The sequence below is a fragment of the Micromys minutus genome (assembly GCF_963924665.1).
Source record: "Micromys minutus genome assembly, chromosome: 2".
In the NCBI taxonomy this organism is placed as follows: Eukaryota; Metazoa; Chordata; class Mammalia; order Rodentia; family Muridae; genus Micromys; species Micromys minutus.
The window spans coordinates 2,761,923-2,771,314 of NC_137971.1; positions in this window are offsets into that span (position 1 = coordinate 2,761,923).

Sequence of the window (9,392 nt, forward strand, 5' to 3'; positions counted from 1 at the left end):
ACTCATCAAGGCCCCAGAAGCCCCCGGGGTCTGTCTCCAAGCTCATTTGACCAACGCAGCTGTGACTTCGGCTGTCTGCCTCTGGCAGGTGCCGATATCAGCATCTTGTCCCACTGCCACGAGGAGTTCATTTTTACTCAAGGGCAGCTGCCAAGCTCAGCACCAGCATCGAGAGAAGGGATGCTCTGGGTTTCCTTGCTTCAGAGTCTGGAACTTTCATTCTGCCAGAAGCCTCACCAGAGGCTGACAGTTTCCATCTGAATACTGCTCCCAGCCCATTGCCTTCCTTTGTAGGAGCAACCCATAGTAGGTATTTTTTAAATGCCCGTTGTGCCTGACAATCACACCAAAGGGCTTCATTCTGCTCCATGGCTCTGCTGGCCTTGAATGGTATTTGCTATCACACTATTGAGAGTGCCCTGGGCCAAGGAAGAAGATCAGATACCCATGTCCCCTGCCAAGAACCGAGACATAAACTTGCATCCCCAGAGGGCCTGAGTGTCTCAGCTAGTCCCACAGATTGGCATCTGCCAGACCGATGGGCCTACATTTTAATCTCCATTTAATCTCGCCAATTGGTGACATCCTTCAGTGTGCTGCCTTCTTTATAATATGTAGACCATGGACATGGTCTCTAAGAGACATGTCTCTGTCAAACTGCCCTCAGTCTGAGTCTCAAACGGCCGTGAGCTTCGCTGGACACCTGGGCCAGGGGGGGGAGATCACAGTGGGCGGAGCCAGCTGAGGTGTTAGAAAAGAAAGGTTAGGGTTAGGGTAAAAAAGCAGAACTCTTAAAATAATGGGTCTCATGATTATATCATCACAGCTCATGGGTCTCATGATTACATCATCACAGCTCATGGGTCTCATGATTACGTCATCACAGCCCATGGGTCTAATCATTACATCATCACAGCTCATGGGTCTCTTCATTACATCATCACAGCTCATGGGTCTCATGATTACATCATCACAGCCCATGGGTCTCATGATTACGTCATCACAGCTCATGGGTCTCATCATTACATCATCACAGCTCATGGGTCTCATCATTACATCATCACAGCTCATGGGTCTCATCATTACATCATCACAGCTCATGGTTCTAATTACATCATCACAGCTCATGGGTCTAATCATTACATCATCACAGCTCATGGGTCTCATCATTACATCATCACAGCTCATGGTTCTAATCATTACATCATCACAGCTCATGGGTCTAATCATTACATCATCACAGCTCATGGGTTTCATCATTACATCATCACAGCTCATGGTTCTAATCATTACATCATCACAGCTCATGGTTCTAATCATTACATTATCACAGCTCCTGTCTCATGGTTCCATCATCACACATACAATCATCTCATTGACTCACATTTCAGATCACTTTCTGCTGTCCCTCCCAATCTCACAGATGATCTTTATCAGGGCCCATGTAAATAGCAAAACTCTGAATGTGTACCTAGGGCCGCAAAGTTCAAGTGAATTGGGAAGAAGAATAGGAAACCAAATGGATGTTCTACTATAGAAAACCCAGATGGTTGGTTCTGGGTTTTTTGTTTGTTTGGTTTGGTTTGTTTTTATAGTAGTAAAATATGGTCACCATGATGATCATGGTGATGATTATTGCAAGAACAGGTAAAGGAAACCCCTCTTTCCCATCTCCTCATCCAGGAAGAGCTGTTTGGTATAGGATTCAGCAGCAGCAGCAGCAGGAGCATCTAGGCATGAAAAGTGTGTTTGATCTGAATTCGGGTTTTACTTGGGCTTTGATTGTTCATATGTAACTGAAAACATTTCTGAAGAGAGGAGAGAGAAACAGACAGGCAGAGCGAAACAGAGAGACAGACAGAGACAGAGAGATTGTAAAAGCAACTCACAAACACCCTGCCTTCTCTTACTGCAGTTAAGCACTTCTGCTGTGATTTTCTGGATTCAGAAAGAGCTGATGTCCCCAGAGAGTTGAGAATCCAGAGCCTTGCAGCTTTCCTAATTATCTGTCTTTTCTCTCTTCTCCGTCACCCAGGGGACACGGAACTCTGCTCATCACACAGCCTGCTTGAAAGAGCTTCCTGTCTTGTGCACATTATCCCTTGATATTGAAATTATTTTCTGTTTAATCCGGCTCCTGCTGAGAGGCTGTGTGGGATTTAGGGTGCAGGGTAAGGTTGCATCTTTTCCTCCTAACCCGAGGGTAGGTTTCAGCTGCTGCTGTTTCATGCAGAAGACAGCGTCTGATCCAGGGAATATTTTCAGAATTCTGAACAGATCAAGGGTCCCGACACCAGTCTCCTCAGAGCCAGGGTGAGAAGAGTGGACTTGGCTAAGAAGTCTCCGGTTAGAAGAGGGTCACGTTCCTTGGGCATCCGTGTTGCCTTGCATTTTCAGGGTTTTCCACACAGAAAAGGGGGCGCTTGACTTGCTGAGCATCAGCTCTCCTGAAGGTGACTGTATGTCTGTCTAGGTTGCCCACACTTCACACTGCTGTTTGGTCCTCTCTTCATGCTTCCGAGGACCATCTAAGCATAGGAGGACATGGCTTTCCATTTGAACTTTGACAGAGGTTCTGTGATGTTTGAATTTTCTGTCTGCCTCTTGCTCAAACCCAACAGTGTATGTGGTCCCTTTGGCCCCTCCACCCCACCCAGAATATCCTAATAAACATTCGTTTATATAAAACATGGCGTATGTTAGTTATTGTGCTTGTTTTGGTGACAAAATTCCTGAAAGGAGAGATTTCAGAATTTATTTTAGCCCACATTTGAGAAGGCACAGTCCTCACTGAGGAAAACATGGCAGCAGATCTCTATAGACCAAGAATCAGAAAACTCAGGCAGCAAGCGCAGTCAGACTACCATCCAGCAACCTCTGCCCTTCAGCTAAGTCCCACCACCTAAAGGTTCCAGAACCTTCTGAACTAAGGCCCCCAACACACAGAGACACAACCTATGAGGACCATGTCAAATTCAAATCATAACACCGGTGCTATGAGAACTTTTGCTTTTGTGCTAATTTTAAAAAATAATGTAATAAATTCTTTGGGAAGCAGAGTCTCCCTGTACAGCCCTGGCTAGCCTGTAACTTGCTCTGTAGACCAGGCCAGCCTTCGCTCAGATCTGCCTGCCTCTGTCTCTCCAATGCTAGAATTAGAGGTGTACATAGCAGCACACCAAGGATATTGAAACCAAAAAGGTTACAGAGGTCTTCATGATGGACATGCTGGTATCTGGGATGGCCGGCCATAAAGGATGCAGTGTAGTTGACACAAAGCTTGTGCCATGGCTTCCAACCTAGACACTGTCCGCGTGGCTGAGAACATGGTTACTAGGCAGGAGAAGATGGATCAAGCCCTGGACATTGTCAGTGCTCCGTAGCATCCCTGGACAATCTGTCTTCAAACATTTCTAAACACGGGCAAATGTTCCCTTAGGTGATCCACCCTGCCACTTGTTGAAAGCATGTTTATACCCAATCTGACCAGAGGTGTAAAAGGAATTGGTTAGGAATTGGCTGGTATTTATTTTCTGTCTGCCTAGGTCGATTTTATCATCACAATACTGGGATTCTCTAGTTACCCTTGTATGCACAAAAAACTCACACGGACTTTCAGATAGTATTTTTACAGAGAACAGTTTTAGGGATGTCTTTATTTCCAATGATTAGGACAATGCCTGGCCAAGGAAGCCACCATGGTCCTAGGTTTCTTAGTATTGGGACCTAAAGATGGCTGTCCCACAGTTCTCCCATCTCTCCGTTGGGCAGCGGTCATAGGTCCCTTTTTCCACCAGGACTCTGTAAAGCAGAATGCTTGGGCACAAGTGCAGAAATGAAGTTTCCCATCGTTGTATGCCTCAGGATTCGCTCAATTATAATCAGAGGAGTAGGTAAGCCTGGCATCTGTCTGAGACAGAGGTATGGAGTTTCACCTGCGTTTCTGTGGGGCCACTTTATTAACGTGGAATAGTTACTATAGATGTCACCACAGCAATTCCATACATGTGTATAACGTGTGTGTGATCACATTACCCCATCAGGTCCCCCTCCCACTTCCAGTTCCCACTGATCCCTTTCTTCTTCTCCATTAACACACACACACACACACACACACACACACACACACACACACACACACACGTCTCTTTTTGCCTTTGTTGTTTGGTTACTTGATGAGTTTAATTAGCTTTGTTTACAGGAGTGTGGTTAAATAGTTATTTACAGAAGCATGGACACTTTGCTGGTAGCTCCACTACTGAAGAAAACATCTCCCTTCCTCAGGACCATTAGTTACCTGTAAGCCCTCAGGGAGGGGTAGGTCTTCTTGAGGAAGTTGACAAGCCCAGTCTTGTACAGGTCCAGTGAAGGTTCTCGCTGCTGCCTTGAACTCAACAGTGTGACAGCCATGTCCTCTCTAGAAACAGCACTCCACCCCTTCCCGCTCCTCTATTCCTCCTGCCCTCTCTTCTGTGAATTTGCTTGAGAGAGAGATTATGTGTGAGAGAGAGAGAGAGAGAGAGAGAGAGAGAGAGAGAGAGAGAGAGAGAGAGACCCATTAAGGATAAGTATTCAGCTGCCACATACTCTCAGTACCCTGATGGCTGTGAGTCTCTGAAGCCTCAATTACTGACTCCACTCTGTAAGCATGAAGATAAATATTCAGAAGGCCATTTGAGAGCGACTTCCTGTCCATCTAGCAAAGCACCAGCAAAAGTTTCTCCACTGTGGTTCATGACATCCTCGGCTTTTGTTTTTCTCTTGACTTGTTTATCCAGACTGGCTTCCCTTCTCCCTTGCTTCTTGGGTCCGATGGCCAGTTTTAGGCCTGTTACATTCAGACCCCTCAGATTTTCTGGGTCCATTTAGGCTGCAAGCATTCAGAACTGTATCAGAAAAGCCACAGCCCTCAGGTTCTGGGATTCTGAGAATGACACAGCAAAACATGACTCAGGTCATGCTGCTCAGGGTTGGCACAGGGAGAGCTGGGACTGCAGAGGTGGGCAGAGGTAGGGCATTGCCACCATCAGAAACAAGGCAAGAGCAGCCTGCAGTGCGGCATGCACCTGGGGACCTTCAGGGTCCCCCACCTGTGCCATCCATTCATCTTCTAATCATCTTCTGAACACAGCCAAGTCCCCAAGACTCAGGTGATAGAAATTTTAGGAGCTGGAACAAGCAATGTCTAATAAAACCCTGAGAGAAATGCCAAGAAAGCAAATAAAAATTGAGGCAGGAACAAGATACAAGACTGCCTGTGTTTGGTGCTATAAATAACGCACAAAGGGAAACACAGCAAGGTGAAGGACAGGAGCAGGAGGGGCCATAAACATCCCATAAACCACAGACGCACAGGGGGGTTTTGTCTCTTGGAGATCCCTCCCGTGCAGGTTGGTGGAGGAGGGAGTTTTCACACTTAAAAAGTAGAGTGAGCTTTGGCCTCCGGTTGCTCAGACAGGTCCATAAATATAGTAATGGTATCTTTTAAAAAATTTTTTTAAAGTGTGTGTATGCAGAGATGCACATGACCATGTAAATCCCTGTGCACACGGGGCCAGAGGAGGGTGTCATGTCCCTTGAAGCTGGAGTTGCAAGCCTTTGCAGGGACACCATACTTGCTGTAGGGTTGCTGGGATCCAAGCCTTGGTCTTCATGACCCCACTGTGTTCCTAACTACGGCAGTTCAGCCAGGCTGCACCACCTTGGAAACGTCCCTCTGGAAGTGTCCTAATTTGAAATCACACCCCTTGGAGCTACAATCTCACTGCAAGGAGCTCATCCCAGATTCTTCTGCAGAGCACCCAAATCCATGCAGAATTGTTTCCTATTACCCTACTGCAGGATGATGTCATGGGTAAAATAACCCGAAAGGATCGGAAAAGGGATCACTGCACACTGTTTGTTATTTTTATTATTTTTTTAAAGTTTTTGACAATTCCATACACATGTCTGAAGTACTTTGATCAGATTCATTCCATTGCCCTTGTTGTGCGATCCCCCTGCCCCCAAACACCCTCGTTCCAGCCCCTCTCCTACCTTCTCATTTTGTGGATATTTTTATGATCCACTGAATTTACTTAGGGTTGCTTGCATGAGCATGAATGGGGGTGGGCTTGGGGGTGGGGGATGTGTGTACCAGAGTGTGTCAGCTTACCCGTGGCTACACTACCGAAGAAGACGATGTCGAATTCTCCAGCAGCTCGTTAACTTATGCAACTATTTTGATATAAACTAACCGAGATGAGGGCTTCTGTAACAATCTCATCAAAAGCAAAAGCGTGGGTAATGGAAACGCTGGTCTTACTCTTATACTAGTAAATGTAACGAATAATGTTTATACTAATAGATGGAAAAAGTGATGACAGGTGACGGGAGAACTAGGGGACAGACTGATGAACAGGCGAGAGACTGTGAGCACATTATAGATACAGGATCCAGATGCCAGCAGACAATAGAACACAATGCAGGTGGAATATCCATAGATAAGAACATAGAAAAAGAAACGGCTCCTGATAGATCATAGACGGCAGGCACAGCGGTAGATAGCGATAAATGAGAGAGAGGCATTGCCTAAGTAGTCTTTCTATGTCCACAGAGTTTTACTACTTCTGCTTTGGAGAGTAAGGAGCAGAGGGAGCCGGGCTGTATCATGCCTGCCACTGTGTCAGCTTCCAGGTCCTACTTCACAGAAAGAAGAGGTGATGACCCTCTCTGCCTCAGAGCTCTCTGGAGGCTAAAGTTCCCTCCTGCAGCCACGCATCCCAGCAAGCACGGCAGCATCCCTACAGCGCCTCCTGCAAGATTAATTGCCTCAATTTTGGGAAGAAACACCTCCAGGAACCTGGTGTGTGCTGTGTGCAAGGCAGAGTTATAAAAATCCCTCACCCAGTGGCTGGAGACTCAGATGAGTCAGCTCCAGGCAGGGCTTCCCCTGCCCAAGGGAGGCTGGGACAGCTCTTGCCAGGATGTAACCAGCCCTGAAGACACGGAAGGGCTCCTGAACAGCAGCTGCTAGCTAGCAAGAGATCACATACACCATGCACAAAACAGACAGGCTACATGCCCGGACAGCTTCAAGATACAATGTATTTCCATACAGCTTCAAGATACAATGTATTTCCATACAGCTTCAAGATACAATGTATTTCCATACAGCTTCAAGATACAATGTATTTCCATACAGCTTCAAGATACAATGTATTTCCATACAGCTTCAAGATACAATGTATTTCCATACAGCTTCAAGATACAATGTATTTTCATACAGCTTCAAGATGCAATGTATTTTCAATTTGCAAAGGAAGGAACTTCATCTCAGAGCAGGCACCGCATTGTTGCAAAGTCACACCACCAAGGTGGGATGGGATTTTCTCTAACCTTTGTCCAAGGCCAGCACCAGGTAAACTATGGTAGCTGTGGACTCAGGCCTTGTGGGGAGACGGTCTGGGCTGCTGAGCAGAAAAGGTCATGAGAATGCACCGTACCTCCACACATGCTTGCTGCCTCCTCTTCCACCCACACTTGGAGCTACGTCTTGAGAACAGCCCAAGTTGATAGACTGTGGCGTGAGCTTGTCTCAAAAGATAATTAGATCTCCTCCCTCGCCTGGAGGAGAAGAACAGCAGATTTAAAAAGAAATATGACAAGCCACCGGGAGCGCCAGGACTCTTCCCCCGAGAGAGAGCCACGCTTCCATTTAGGTCCTTCATCCCAGACATGGAACCAATTAAAGTAGCTGCAATGTACACATTTAAACCAAGCGACAAAAGCCAGCTACAGTGTTTTTAAAAAGCTGCTTTGCCTACAAATTGCACCGAAAGAAGCAGAGCCGGCTTGTTACCTCTTATCTAAGCAGGTACAGGGCTCAGCTCTGAGGTATGGAGGGGCGTCTCAGGTGCCCCAACACTCATCCCCATTTACCAAGTGCCCCTTGGACTCTCACTGACTCAATGACACATGGAGAGGTGAGGCAGACATGGCCTGTATTTCTGACCCCTGCCTTGGGGAAGTCTTGTCCCTGCCTGAGCCTAGCATTAGCTCCCTCTGCCAGTCCCGCTCCGCGCTTGGACAGCTCTGAAAGAGGCAGCAGTACTCTCCAATGAGAAGCGCCACCACACAATCAGTGCAGTTCCCTCAGCCTGGGGGCTTCAGAAGTGTGCAGACTGAGATCAGCCTATCAGCTTCCCGTTACTGTAGCAAATCCCTGGGAGAAGCCATCTTAAAAAAAGTCCACTGGTCTCCATAATATGCAATGTGGTGTGTACACCCCTGGCACACACACAACAAATAATGTGATACGTGTAGAGTCAATATAAGCTAGTTCCATTGTTGTATGTGTATGAAGTTCCTTAAATAAAAGTCACTCAAATGGTCTCTGAGGAAAGACTGAGGTTGAGGACATGTCTCAGTCAACATATTCCTTGCAAATGTGAGGATGTAAGTCAGATCCCAGAACCCACATCTTCACGTGGATGCTGTTTCTGGCTCTTGCTACCAACCATGTGATGCTTGTCACCACTTCATTCTGTGTGTGCAGAGGAAGGTCCTGCACACCTATATTGGTCATCAGCTGACCCTGGGACCTCCCTTTGATTTCCTGACTTGTTTTCCTGACCTCTTCCAGCTCCGAAATTGCAAGGTGTTTTGATGTACTTCTGCAGAACACATCTACATCGTTGAAGATATCCGGAGAGTTTTAAAGGCAATTCCCTTTTTACAGAATATTAAGCGCCCTTTGAAATATTCTCTGCTGTAATTCAGGAGACAGTCAGTGTCAGATGCACAGCACAGGGCTGCCAGCAACGGCTTTATGTGATAGCTGTTTGCTCGCTAGTCTGACGAGGGCTAGGCTGGAGGTCTCCTCAGATGGCACTAAAATGTCCTAAAGTTACCAGCCAAGGCGTGGGGCCTGGAGCAACTCCCAGCTATTGCTTGCCTATCATCGGGATCCCGTCTGCATGAGGAGTCCTCACATCCAGCTTCACCTCTCCAGCGAACCTTGTACTCAGACATTATGTCCTTTCTACCAGATGCTGCCTAGATCCTGCAGGTGTGTCCGCAGTTCCCACAGTGAAACCCACTTCCATTTCGGTCCCTGATTGGCATCCATCTTTTCCCAGTTGGAGCCACATTATTTCTCCAGGGTGCCCTCTTCCACTAACGGCTTACACAAACTCGGGAACCACAATAAATCTCTGTAGCCCCCTGGGGGCAGACGCACCTGTCTCAGTTTTGCTGATGAGGAAACAGACTCCTGTTAAGTAACTTGGCAAAGACTCCTGAGTGAGAAGGAGCCCCAGGCTTCAGGCGAGGGAAGCCTGGCTGCTCTTAGAAGCTGTACTTTGGGTTATCCTGGCTCTGGTAAGTCATACCATTTGTCTGGGCCACAAAAG